Genomic DNA, 14,993 nt, shown 5'->3' with positions numbered 1-14,993 from the left:
CCAGGTTACGTACAAGATAGGTTCTGGAGGTTTGTTCTTAAGTTGTTTTTGTATGTAAGTTGGAACAGTATATTTTATCATTGTAACCCTCAGCCAAAATTTTTTTGGTCTCAGTGACAATTGGATTTAAAAAATTTTGGGTTGTCATAAAAACCAGGATTAACAATAAAGTTTAATTGCAGACACCTTTAATAGCTGTTATAGCTGTTTATTGTAGCCTAAGGCTAAAGTACAGTAAATTACCAACATCCAGAGGTCCATTTGTAATTAGGGGTCGTATGTAAGTCGAGTGTTCTTAAGTCGGGGACCACCTGTAATTGGAATGATCCAATAATTTACAATCCTATAATTCAATTATAGTACATGTAATGTTATTAATATTGATAACATATCACCTCGGTAACAATATGATTGGATTACCGATAAAAATCGTTAAACCTCCATACAATCTCAGCATATCCCTCCGCTCTGTGCACGGCTGGAGATTTTATTCCTTTTATATCATTCACTGCCCTTTATAGTTGAAGCTTCTTTTTTATTTTGCTTGTTAAAATATGAAACCATATGGCAACTGTCATGGCAGTAATTCTTCATCTGGTTAAATTATGGACTCCTGAAAGGACAGCAGATACAATATTTGATTTGACAGTAGTTAGTTTGCGGTGTTAGAAAATTAATGCAGCGTTACACTTCCTCTGTGCAGGGGTTATATAATCACATATTGATTTTGCACCTTGCTTTTCCAAGAAAACTTTGTGATATATCTTTTGCTTGCTCTGAGTTCTGAGGAAATGACGAGTACATTAAATATAATTGATGGCTACATTTTCAAACATAAGAGGTTTCATAAAATAGAAGGGGTTTGAGAGGTATAGGAAAAAAATGGTTACAGACAAAGTAAAAAAAATAAAAAATCTCTGTCAGGTATTTTGATATTCATAGCTATTGCTTCTCTAGCTGTGCTTCATTGATTTAATGGGATTGTTTCATTATACAATATTGTAGCTGAGATTGGACAAACATGTTGACTGAAAATGTGCAAGAAGGAAAAATAAGTTGATTTGTAGGACTTTGGAGAAGTTTTTGTCCCCATAATTTGTGTTTTTATCTTAATTTTAATATTAAGTTTGAACAGTTAATCTTTTTTTCAAGTTCCTTAAACAGGTCGTCCATTTTCATCCAATAATTGATATTGTTTGCATAAATTTATACAATTTTCCAATATACTTTCTGTATCAATTCCTCATGGTTTTTCAAGATCTCTGTTTGGTGTCATTCAACAGGAAGCCTCGTTGTTTACTTCCTGTGGATAAAAACCGGCTCTTGAATAATGAGTTGTGCATCTGTGTGACATCATATGACCAGGGATCGCCTTTTGTCCACACTAAAACAATAAAGCTTCCTGTTAAATGACAGCAAGCGCAGGCCTAGAAAAGCTTGAGCAATTGATACAGAAATGTTATTGAAAAATTGTAGAATTTCTGACAATGGACAGCCCCTTTAAGTTGGGGTTGTCCAATTTCAGAAGTGCATTAGTTGGAGCCACCTTACGTTAATGGAGTTGTATTCTCAGGATAAGCCATATCTAGATCCCCTCATATGGGTGTCACTACTGATTGGAACTTCCAACCATAAAGCAAAGAAGAAACCAGCTATGGAAAACATACTTGCTCTGCTTATTTTGGTTGACAATATTATACAATATCACTAAGTGGGGTTCTTGTTCCTGTCTTGGGAGCTTTTAGTATGTCAGATTAATCATACAGGCATACAATTCTTAATATATATCATTTTGCATATCATCTGTAGTGTATTTGCGACTTCTTTTGCAGATTATTGTTAGCCTACACAAAGAGGGGACCTACACCTTTTTTGCAACTTTTCAGGTGTGAAATACTTTTCAGGAGGCGAAATACAAAGATAAATATAGTGCAATCAAGGATTACTGATATTTTTCAAACTTCTTCATGCACAGGAGTTTTTTTCAATTGGCTGACTCTTTTTTTCCCTTTGACACTGAATGAGGACTTGTTATTTGCATGAAGAGCTGTATTTGTTAGAGTTCTTATTTACTAATCTAACAAAACTTGTTATATTTTTTGCATTTTGGGCTGATCAGTGGCGGATTAAGTGTCCATGGGTAGTGGGCTGTTCACATGACTAGGCTCCCCCCCCCCAGTGTCCAAACCAACATGTGCAAGTGCAAAGTGTGTAAGTCTCCACTCACCTGTAGAGGAAGCTTTAAATGGCAAAGTTTCCTCTAAGAGTCTTCTTAATTCTCAATACTATCTTACTGGGTTTGATGGGTAAGTAGATATATGATACAGCAGATACAGTACATAGTATTTTTTTTACAAATTAAGCTATAACATAGTAACTTGGTTAAGTTACCTATTATTAACAATCTTTAACATCCAAACTATTCCAATGTAACAAATTCCATTACAAAGCTCTGATACTGAGGGGCCTATTTTAGGCATAGCAGCACATAAATACAGTGAGAAGGTATATAAACTTCCAGTAAGAAGATTTGCACAATGAGATAATTTGAGCACAATGAGGTACAGTATTTGGCCATAAAAGCATCTATTGTTGTATAATTTTGACACTTGTGTCCCGATACTGACCCTCTACTTCTAGTTGTATTTCCCTAACTCACAGAACATGACAATAAAAAAGGAAACACCTTCATCTCAGCGAGGCCACACATAAACAGAGCTAGAGGTTACATACATGTGTACCCATCTATTATTATACACAGAAGGTTCTGGACTGAGTGTAGCGTGTCTATTCTCCAAGTGCCCTCTCAGAAAGTAAACTCTGAAGAGATGGAGACTGGGCTGTGGTCCAAGGGTTTCATGAACAATCAAACATCATAAAAACAATTACGTCTATTTAGAGGGGTATTTATAGATATGCTATGAGGAACTTTTTGATGCATCTTCTGACAGTAATTTCTCACCCTCCTTAGTATTTTGCACGAGTTTTCCAGTATTGTGGGACCTATGTACTTTAATTGTGGGCATAACAATGAGCTTTCACTTCCTTCACCTACTATAACTCTTTTTAACATGTGGCACTTCACTAACATTTAAAGGAAACCTACCATTGGGAATCTACCTATTAAGGTAGATCCTATTGAATGTTCCTCCTGACATCCTAAGACATAAACTACCTTTGTCTAATTCTTTAAAACTTCCTAGCCTGATCTAAACTCTATCCAACTAATATGCACATTTTCGGCAGAGGCTACTGGGGCATGAAATATCCTTTTTTCCCACAGCCCAGAGAGGCTACTCACCACCCAAGTAATCTCTGCTGAATTTTGCATATTAATTGGATAATTAGTTTAGATCATGTTAGTTAATATTAAAGCATTAGACAAAGTTAGTAGAGGGCTCAGAATGTTAGGAGGAACCTACCATCAGATCTACCTTACAATATAGATAAAATAGTCAGCTCACCTCGACGTAGAGGACTTAGTGCGTTCACGTGTATGCAGCGAGCACAGACAATCCTCGGCTATTGGAACAGCTAAAAACAGCTTGTGACACATAGTTTGGACAAAGGTATGAGCATAGAGTAGCGAGGAGACCACAATTGCCTACGCGTTTCGGAAAACACTTTCCTTATTCATTATTTAATATTAGGTAGATTCCTGATGGTAGGTTCTCTTTAAATCTAGTCTCCATTGTTCCGGAGAACCAATAGATTTGTCAACCTATATGCTAATATCTGTCTATGGTCAGGTGGGCCGTACCATGCCGTACCAGGTTGTCTCCTGGACCATTCAACTGACAATAAAGGGTGAAATTGAAACATTAGGTGTAAAACTAAAGACACATTGGCCCACATTTATTAAAGTGACAGTTTTCTGTTTGACTGTGCACTGATAAAAACCTGCAAACTGCTTGTACATGTATTTAAGAATTCTTTGCTCCAGTTTTGTGTCGCGGCTGCACTGTGTCCACTACGCCACACAATTCTGCACATAAAGGGACGTTTTGGTCAGACCATTTGTAACATTTATTACTGCGACATGACAAAATTGTGTCACACGCTCTATGTTAATGGTGCACCCAAAAAAAGTTGGTGAAAACTTCCCGAGCAGTGCAGGGGGTGCCAGATTAATGAAGACCTGTGCGCAATTATCTGCCACATTAGTGAGGCAAACTGCACATAGTACAGTTTGCACTACATTTGATAAATGTGGCCATATTGTTTAGGACTAGTGGTAGGGATAGAGAAAAAAATTCCAACTTTGCCAATATTGTGTGAGCATCAGCTATTGACAGACACTGTGAATGGCCCAGATTCACAAAAGTAGTGCTAACTGCACTTGGTGCAGTTTGTCTCGCTAATGTGCAGAGTGAGTTGCTATAAGAAATGTGGTGCACGTTCCTACTCTGCACCCGAACGCCCCATTAGGCACAGAATTTTGTGGCACAAAGTGCAGCCACGACGCAATACTGGTGCAAACACTTCATAAATACATGTGCCAGCAGTTTGCATGTTCTTTTTGGTGCAAACTCAACGGCAAAAACGCATTAAAAAATTTGGGCCTATGTTAATTTACCCTTATCCAAAGCTCAATGGTTAGACCTTTCAGGATAGCCATCTGCTATGGCTCCATAGACCACCAGGCAGTTCCTGTTCTCCGGGGGTTTATAACAATCAAACACACATTGATCAGACATGGGAAGGGAATTTATCAGCTGGTTTACTGATGTATTTTGGGGGTTTTTGCAGGTATTTATCTGACATTTCAGTGAAGTGCACTCAAAATAAAGCACTGAACAAGCCAAAAATAGTGATAAATGCTACCCATAATTAGCACAGCGCTCTAAGTGAAAGAATTTGTTCAACCTTAAAGATGTGTATCGCCCTGCACATTTTCTCAATAATTTTTCACTTCTCCAGTGAAAATTAAAAACAAAGCAGCCGCAGCCTTTCTGGAATTGGATATAGTCATAGTGCAAAACAGAAAAAGTGATGGTCCGAAATCCCAGACTAAGGAATGTATTCATGACTGGTGCAGGAGATCTGGTATAACAGAAGGTTTTTCATTATATTGTCTTCTTGTTTTGTGGATTTGTGGGGCATGACTGATCCCCTTAATAAACACATTACTACTAAGTACATTAAAGGAAGAGACAAAAAGACTTTTAGTCCACAAAAGCCGCTATGTATTACAGAGGATTCCGATCGTAGGTCACGCGTTTCACTAGTTTTCGCTACTGTCATATGCTCATTATCAGGATTTACAAAAACAATGGTGAAATCTTTATTTTACAAACTACTTCTGTTATGTGAGCACTGGAATTCTTGGCAGCCCCTGGGTTCCTGGAACAGTAAATGAAGGAATTTTCCTGAGGCCTGTGATTTATGTGAGACTCAGTTTACACAAGTTCAAATAAAAGTCTTAGTGAACAGTGATCTAGGAGACATGATTTAAGTTACTCCTGAGAAATAAGAAGATATATGTGTAGGAGGGAAAAGGCTTCTTCAATATCATTTCTTCCCAGTTTGACAGAATTGAGATAAACTATGAAAACAAGAGAAGATAGTACTTTACGGAGAAGAGGGAATATTTCAGCCACGGTAAGGTCAGTTATTAGAGAAAGCTATATTTTCAATTATTTTTCTACTTAGTTGAACTTAGTTGAGAATGATACTTTTCTTGTGTAATTGCTTTTCATCATTAAATGTTGTCTAATTTAGAAAACCCATAACCTTCTGGGGATTTGGGGACTAATAAAGGTGGATTGCTCTTTTCCGGATACTCATGTATCAGCGACAATAAAGATTGGCTATAAGGTGTGATGATCCAGATGATCACTTTTCTTTTATACCGTGTAATGGTACATTCTTCCTGTGGGGGCACTGCAGGGAAATTAAAGGCTTATCACAGCAGGAGGACACTCTACTTCTGATGCAAATTTAAAGTGTTACTTGCACATATGCAATCTGTGCCAAATATTGTGGATTCTGGTCCCCATATATAATAATAATAATAATCTTTTTTTATATTGCGCCATCATATTCCATAGAGCTTTACAAATATAGAACACATATAGAAATATAATATTACATTACAGCTTAAAGTCTAGGAGGATGAGGGGATGACACAAGAGCTTACAGACTATGAGGATGAGGGGGTGACACAAGAGTTTACAGTCTATGAGGATGAGGGGGTGACACAGGAGCTTACAGTCTGTGAGGATGAGGGGGTGACACAAGAGGTTACAGTCTATGAGGATGAGGGGGGTGACACAAGAGCTTACAGTCTATGAGGATGAAAGGGTGATGCAAAAGCTTACATTCTGTGAGGATGAGGAGGTGACACAAGAGCTTACAGTCTATGAGGATGAGGGGGGGACACAAGAGCTTACAGTCTGGGAGGATGAGGGGGTGACATGAGGTATAAGAGCTTGTATAATGGTCCAGCCATTAAATAAGAGAACAGAAAAAAAGAATTTAATAAATAAAAATGCTGCTGCTTGAACCAGCCATCAGCCGCCATCTTATATACAGAGTCCAAGGTAAATGGGACTGCAGAGAAGCCTGGAGCTTGGTACCTGGTGTTGCCGGATAACAGACAGGAGGAGGACACAGGATGGGTTAGAGTGTGAGTGCGGCTTTTCTATAGAGATAATAATAATTCTTTATTTATATTGCGCACACAGATTACGCAGCGTTGCACAAAGCATGGCAAATCGAGATAGGTTTTAAGAGCATGCTTGAAACTTAGGAGGTTGGGTATTAGTGAGATAGTCCTGGGAAGATCATTCCAGAGAAAAAGCAAGAACATGGACAATCATTTATGTCTTTATGAAAATTAAAGGGCTTGTCCAGTGTTTGGGTTAAAACACCAATGACAAAGACGCCAAATAAACACTCTTAAGCCAGTGATTTTAAACCTTTTTTGAGCTGCGGCACACTTTTTATACTTAGAAAATCCTGGGGCACACCACCAACTAAAATAGCACAAAATTACACTAAAACAGTCATAAAAGGCCTCCCTTTACTAATAAAAAACCCCTAGCGGCCTCCCTTTACTAATAAAAACCTCTAGCGGCCTCCCTTTACTAATTAAAAGACCCGAGCGGCCTCCCTTTACTAATTAAAAGACCCTAGCGGCCTCCCTTTACTAATTAAGAGCCCCTAGCGGCCTCCCTTTACTAATTAAGAGACCCTAGCGGCCTCCCTTTACTAATTAAGAGACCCTAGCGACCTCCCTTTACTAATAAAAAGTCCCTAGCTGCCTCACTTTACTAATAAAAAGCCCCTAGCGGCCTCCCTTTACTAATAAAAAGCCCCTAGCGGCCTGCCTTTACTAATAAAAAGGCCCTAGCGGCCTCCCTTTACTAATAAAAAGGCCCTAGCGGCCTCCCTTTACTAATAAAAAGGCCCTAGCTGCCTCCCTTTACTAATAAAAAGCCCCTAGCGGCCCCCCTTTACTAATAAAAAGGCCCTAGCTGCCTCCCTTTACTAATAAAAACCTCTAGCGGCCTCCCTTTACTAATTAAAAGACCCTAGCGGCCTCCCTTTACTAATAAAGAGCCCCTAGAGGCCTCCCTTTACAAATTAAGAGCCCGTAGCGGCCTCTCTTTACTAGTTAAAAGGCCCTAGAGCCCCCCCTTTACTAATTAAAAGGTCCTAGAGCCCCCCTTTACTAATTAAAAGGCCCCAGAGGCCTCCCTTTTCTAAATAAAAAGCCCCAGCCTACCTTTACTAATAAAAAAAAAGACCCTAGCTGCCTTCCCTATACAAATAATAACCCTATATACTTACCCTTGATGTCTTCTTCCACGTACCTTCACTCCTAATGGCGATCCGCCCACCTTCTGTAGCTCCTGCACCGTGCGCCTCTGGTCACATGACTTACGCGACCTGACGTCAGGTCGCGTCAGTCACGTGACATGGGCCGCGCGGTGCAGGAGCTACAGAAGATGGGCGGATCACCGACGCGGGGCTTGGAGGTAAGTATGGGCACAGAAATACGGGGCAGCTCTACACAGGGGCAGCGTAGTTCGGGGAACTTTCCCAGCGGCACACTCAACCTTGTGTTGCGGCACACTAGTGTGCCGCGGCACACAGGTTGAAAATCACTGCTCTAAGCAACATGTTTATGTAGCAGCAAGCTGCTTTATTAGTAAACATTTTCCCAGACCACCCCTCTAGGGAAACACAGCTCTACAATGTATAGTTTTAGGTGTACTTTACCTTGCAACAAACTTTGAAAGTGGAATGTGCATACATGAGAAATAACACTGTTATCTTTTTGCTCAGTATGTAACTTGTATTCTGCATTTTCTATACTTTCACCTCTGTAGCTTCTATCTGTAATTTGCAGTTACTTTTAGCCGCTGGGTGGAGACCTAACTGCCGTGACTATGTTTTTGCTCCTCTGCATAATTTTTTTGTAATCTCATTGAGCTTCTGTCTGTGTTTCTAGAAAAATCTAATTTACGGGAGCTACTAGAAGTGAACATAAGGAGGACATTTATTATGCCTTGTCCGACAATTTTTGATGCACAAGACATTAAAAAAGTCACAATTCCTGACTCATGGCCAGGAGTTAGGACCGTTTGTCACTTTCCCAACTCAAGTTGCATTCTCTCCAAAAGTAGACGCAATGGGGATAGGGGTTGGCGGGTTGTTCATGCAGCATTCTACCTATATACCGTTTTTACAGAAAAAGTAAGAAAATACTGTTATAACACAAAGGGTACAAAATATACAAAACTAAAAAATATATGAAAATACTTTTACAACAAAGAGGGTACAAAATACACAACATTTGTTCAACTATTTGTTTAAACTAAAAATCAAAGTGTGTATTTAAAATGGAAAAAATTGTTGGAAGGAACTAAAATACTTATAATGTAAATGATTAATAAGGAAAATGCTTACATATTACGGTACTTTCTTTTCTAGTTGCTTTGCTTTGTGTTCTCATATACTAAATGTCCATTAAATACAGAAAATGTACCGAATATTACGAGTGAAATATAAAGCTGGAAAATATTAATAGATTACTTTTCTTACAACTAAATACAAGAAAAACATTAGTTATTTCAATGAACTTAAGTGGCGGTCATTACTATGTACTGTATACAATGAATTCATCTAACAAAGAGATTATTTGTGTAGCGTTGATAAAGAAACTTTTATTCAAACCTCGGCCATTTAGGAAAAACTGTCTGCCTAGGTCTTTATCAAGGACCCGACAAGAAATCTGTAACGTGGTGGCACTTAACCTAAACATTCTCCTAGACTTAAAGATAACGTCTTGTAAAATCTCCTGACAACATTCCAGCCAACCAGTAATTGTTTTTATCCCCTGGAAGCATTTCCCTCGAAGAAGAGTTCAGCCTTTGTATGAGTGGCAGGTAATAAATCGCAAACTCTTGAGAATAAAATAAAAATACAATACATTCAGAGAGCCAGACCTTTCTGGCCATAGGTCGAGGAGAGATGACTTGTAAAAGTCTGGATTATCATTTAGCACTTAGGCAAATCAGTTGGAACTCAAGATAGGTTAAGCATTCAGGGCATGAATTATCTAGCTGCCAAAATAAGAGCGGCCCATGAAGAGAGGAATTTCCTCTATGTAAACAGAAGCCAAGATGGTCAAACACTAGTCTTTTCAAAAAGACTCCATATGTTTTAGTCAAACTGCCTTGGTCCACCAATGGTCTTATTTTCTCAAATAGACAGATGTTTTCCAATGGTTAACAATATTAGTTTTATTTCTCCAATGAGACCACACCTCTCATAAAGGAGCCACCAGGGGAATGCTGGTTTTAAACAGTAGGAGCCCCAACAGAGTGACAACTTCAATTGGTTATCTACAAAAAAAAAAAAATAGAAACAAAGTATATGTTCATAGGAGTATATTTAAATATTTGGCTGTGCTGTGTTCTTCTGCCCCTTAACAAAAACAAGGTCGAGGCTCCTATGATGTCAAATATTCTTATACTTGATCACATGAGTTGTTTTTACTGGCAAGTCCTGCCCCATGTGGGAAGGAGGTAACCAGCAGAGGGGCTTCAGAAGAATAAGGTCATGAGCTGGCATGGTGTATGATTTCACTAGAGATGAACAAATCTGTCATGAAAAGCCCCCCCCCGTGCGCACCACAGTCCAATCACAGGGTGCACTTATGCCAGGGAACCTTGCAAATTACCCCTTATGCTCCGCCCACATATGCAAAATGGCATCCTCATGCTAATTCCTATTCCCAACCGCTCAGCACACCCAGTCCACCCAATTTTTGCATTTATTTGTATATGTAGACCCACAGCCCTTAAAGGGGTTGCCCACTTTCCAATAAATCACTTCCATTTGACATGTCTCTGCATATATATATGTATATGTACCTGTGACTTTACTTCATTTGATATCTTGATCCTTTCCATGTTTTCACCATGCTCCCTCTGCATTTATACACATTTTCCTCTCTCTCGCTGATCTAGGCCATCCTCATGGTGTCACTCATTGTGTCTCTCTTTTCACTGACACAGGAAGAGGGGTTCAAATATGCAAACAAAGAATCACAGCGGGTCTGCACACAGCACAAAAGTAAGTATCAGGAGTAAGTATCATTTGATGAACATTCAGGGATTATCATTGAGACAGTAAATGCACAAAAAATCATAAGTGGCTGGAATGGGGCTGCTTAAAAAAAAGTGTATTTACCTCGGCTGTCCCTCCTGGTTCCCCTTGCGGGTCTGTGCCCTTGTAAATAAACTGTTGAGTTATGCTTCTGGACAGCAAAGGTGGTCAGCCACACCCACCTGTCCCCATATCTCAGCGCATGATACAGCACTGAGATATTGGGATGGGTGGGAGTGGCAAGCCGGAAGCCGTTCACGGCACAGGTTCCATTCCCATGGAATCAAAACAGAGGAACCGCAAAAGTAAGTAAATGGTTTTTTTGAGCAGCTCCCTCCTGTCCACTTATCATTTTCTTAAGGCCTTGGAAAACCCCTTTAAGGTTTCTTTATTTCAAGGTGAAAAAGCCCAATTTTCCAGACTCTCATTATAAGATAGGTCTTTCTTCCTACATAGTATATTATTTTTAAAATATCAAATCCCAAATGTAATATCATCTTCAAGGTGTAGTCTAACAGTGGATTTATAAATATGGTTACATAACATACATAGACCATAGAGTTCTTTACATTATACAGTGATAATATAATTGGCAATCTGTGTCCAAGGACCCCAGTTTTCCTTGTGGATATTTCATTATTGTGTAAGAAGGAAATAGTATAATAATAATAAATCTTTATTTTTATCGACCATCCAGTTTGGTGATCTACACAGTAGAATCATTTATTTAGTGTTCCAGAAACCTTCAATCATGTTGGAATGTGTCAGAGCCATATTTCAAAGAAATGAGTCCAAGATAAAAAAAATATAAAAATAAACCCTTATTATTTGGGAACTGTTATCATGGGACCCAGAGGCCTAGTCACTGCACTTTCCATCCCTCGTATGGCCTCAGGCTACTTTCTCTTGCTTGTCGAGAGAGGAGCCACCTTATATATGTACAAGCGTTGGACCGACCTGAGACTGGTACTTCATACCTGTAGTAGAGGAAGAGCAGGAATTGCCATTTTCATTATGTAAGCGATTGATACCTGGTCATAAAAAACGAAGAAAATATTATAATACTGGTGGTTGACAACCATATAAAGTTCTGTAGCCCTTACAATTGTGGACTCATGGGGCCCCGATTCACAGATTTTCCTTGCCTTTTTGACATATCACTTTGACATTTTAGTAGAAGATTTTCAGATACATTTTCCTTTTAATCTGTGAGTCTAATGTTTAGTACTTTACTCAGGGACTTGTAAAACTTTTACAACATAAGCATTTTTACTGTCTTTAATAATCATCCACAGCTCAGCGGGCTGGCTGACATCTCCATTTATCAAGATCTGAATGTTTATATTGAAGTCCTCACGTCCAACTATGAGCTTTAGTCTGGCCAGGAGAGAAAGGTAGAAGTAACTGTATAAGACTTGAAATGATCATTTTTTACACTGAAATAAACAATATGTTTTACATTTATTCTGTATTTTAGAATTTATTGGGGTCTTGAATGCCTTGAGTCCCTGCGATCTCATTATAACAAGTGCCTTTAATTATACCTACTCTGTTAGGGGACCTATGATCATATGGATCGCCCAGTCACAGGATGCATCAAGAAGAAGGGAGTGGCCTAAAGCTAATCATTGATTGGCTGCTGTCCAATTGCCAGAATTACAAGAGAAAGTAAGTGGATCGTTATATTTGCATGAAAGGAAGTTAATATGGGTCCTCGGCAAAGGAATGGCATAATGTGTCAAGGAGGTGGAGTTGTTTTGCTATAAAGGGCAAATAATCTGGTGGGAAATAAAGTATAAAATGGTGACCAAATCTTCAGTAAAAAAAATGTTTTCTTTATTTGTTTGGGCCTCATAGAGTGGAATTATAGTAAGTTGGTTGAAATAATTGTTATTTATGGGGTCTAAGAGCTTGATCGATAGTGTCAGAACTCGCAAATTGTACTGATGGGATCAGGTTTCAGGCTTCTTGCTGGAAATCCACACCCAGTGCTGTCTGTGATTGACAGCTGCATTTCTGATCCTGGGAAAGCTGGGTGTGTCTTTGTACTCGTTTTGCCTGCAGCTGCGGTTTGAGTGATGGATGGCTGAGCCAGTCAGAGCTGGAGGCAGTGTCCATTACTGCCTTATATTCTGCCCTGCCCCTTCATTTGGTGCTGGTTATTGCAGTCTATCTGTGTATCTAGTGCTCTTGTCATTGCGTTTCTTGCTTCTCTGTGTATTGACTTCTGCTTTGCCTACTGACCATTCTGTTTGCTATATGATTCTGTACCTTTACCGCCATCTTGGTTTTGACCTGGTTTGTTTGACTCCGCTTGTCTGTCTGTATCTGTTGTTTGTCCCTCAGTATTGTTTATCTCCTAGTGTGACCCCCACCTTCCTGTCTGTCTTGTGTCAGTTTCTGTTACCAGTGTGAACACTGTCCTATATCTGTATTCCGGTTAACTGTCCGTTCCACCATCCAGCAGCTGCCAGACGAAGTAGGTTTTCCCGTCATCTTGTAGGGTCACTCAGGGACCATCAGTTAGGTTCCTTATAGTGGGTTCACCCTTTCCAGGGCGGTTTATCTGCTTTAGGCAGGGGCTTAGCCCGCAGGGACATCACCGGGTGAGTTCGCCACCACCTACCTAGTCTGACAGCTAGTGCCAAGCCTGGTTGTGGTTGCGCGGTTTGCTGGACAGGTACTGACAGATAGTATATTCAGAGTCTGGGCTTACACAAGCCTATGACTCTTATTGTCCCCTTTAAGGTTGAATAATCTTGTTCACTTCATGGTAGTATTATCAATAATAATAATTCTTTGTTTATATAGCGCCTACAGATTACGCAGCGCTGCACAATGCATGCCAAATTGGTCCCTGTCCCCATGGGGCTCACAATCTAAACAACCTACCAGTATGTTTTGGAGTGTGGGAGGAAACCGGAGGACTCAGAGGAAACCCACGCAAACACGAAGAGAACATACAAACTCTTTGCAGATGTTGACCTGGGTGGGACTAGAACTCAGGACTCCAGCGCTGCAAGGCAGAAGTGATACCCACTCAGCCACCGTACCTATTCTATTATTTGATCAATATATGGTGGTAAGCAGCAGTGGATTATAATATAGGTGGTTTGGGCAGTAGACCAGGGCCCAGGCCTTCAATGGTCACCCATGGTCACCCAAACCACCCACCAAATTTTATACCAAGAAGGAAATTCCCATACATATGTTCACAAGAGCCATTTCAGGACCTTTGAAGATCCTCCAACAGTCCTGAAGCCACAGGATGAAAGCAGACAGAAGGAATACATTCTCTATTCCCCAAGAATCATTATTCTAGTACCATATGTACGAAGTGAATTCCAGACTTGTAGGGGCTATAATATTCATACAGCCCGGACCCATGGTGATAATATTTTTTTGTAGTCTGTTAATGTATGGGATACTTAGCATATAAATGTATTATATAGTTATTGTATTGCGGTATTATTCAGTCACTGTAAGTGACTTTATGGCACACGTGTATGATTGTACTGTGTGGCCATTGTATAGCAATGATTTTTATATGGTACTGTATATGGTATTATTTCCATAAGAAACATGTTACATCATTATCCTATAGACATTAAAATGTGTTGTGTTGAACCTATTCGTACACATTATGAGTATGTCTGTTCGTAGTTTTATTTGAGTCAACCATTTTTTTCCAGTACATTGAGCGGAGGAATGATATTCTGCAGGGAAAGCCATTGGTTTGTGTGAAGTGACCAGCGGTGATTTGACGGATGTAAAATGTTTTCTTTTGCATTAAGTGTTGAAGTAAGAGCACAGTACTTTTATTGAAGAGTGACTAATAGTGACAGACGGCTTGTATGTGGGTGGCTGTCTTCTATCCCGCTGTGACCATCTGAATTATATCACCTGTCCTGCTTGATGTATTAGGATATGCCCAAATGCATGAAGCATGTTTCTGCAATGGGGAAATTAATGTCCACCGATAAGGACAATTAATAATGATTAGATACAAGATAGCAAGATTATATAGTTACTTTTACTAGGTGCCTAATGTTTTCTGCTTCCTTTGCAGAGACGAATATGAAAATCCCCCCAAAATGTCAGCTCATAGGCCAGATAGTTTTCTCCACTGACAATTTAATGTCTTATGGTCCTTGAATTTCACCTGTCAAGGGAAACCTTCTTATCCTATTGTTTTTCCAATATAAGTGATGTAGGAGAAGACGTTTAGAAGATATTTATGGAGAAGACAGGACTGATGGCCGTTGTCTGATGATTGATTGGATTACAGATATTGTAACTCTATGGATTTCACTTTGTTTAAAGTTATCATTAAAGTTTTCACCTCAGTATTGTGATTGTTTTATCTACGTAAT

At 39.4% G+C, this 14,993-nt stretch overlaps 1 long non-coding RNA gene across 1 annotated transcript; it reads left to right on the top strand.

Moving 5' to 3' along the window:
- The first annotated feature begins 5,478 nt into the window (after nucleotides 1-5,478).
- On the top strand, nucleotides 5,479-14,901 carry LOC140134234 (uncharacterized). Its single transcript, XR_011856142.1, has 5 exons — nucleotides 5,479-5,606; nucleotides 10,530-10,587; nucleotides 11,916-12,014; nucleotides 12,177-12,288; nucleotides 14,690-14,901. It is a non-coding gene; the product is annotated as an uncharacterized lncRNA (long non-coding RNA).
- Nucleotides 14,902-14,993: the final 92 nt, after the last annotated feature.

The sequence above is a fragment of the Engystomops pustulosus genome, chromosome 5 (assembly GCF_040894005.1).
Source record: "Engystomops pustulosus chromosome 5, aEngPut4.maternal, whole genome shotgun sequence".
In the NCBI taxonomy this organism is placed as follows: domain Eukaryota; kingdom Metazoa; phylum Chordata; class Amphibia; order Anura; family Leptodactylidae; genus Engystomops; species Engystomops pustulosus.
Note: the sequence above shows the minus strand (reverse complement) of the source record. Positions and strands in the feature narration are given on the sequence as shown.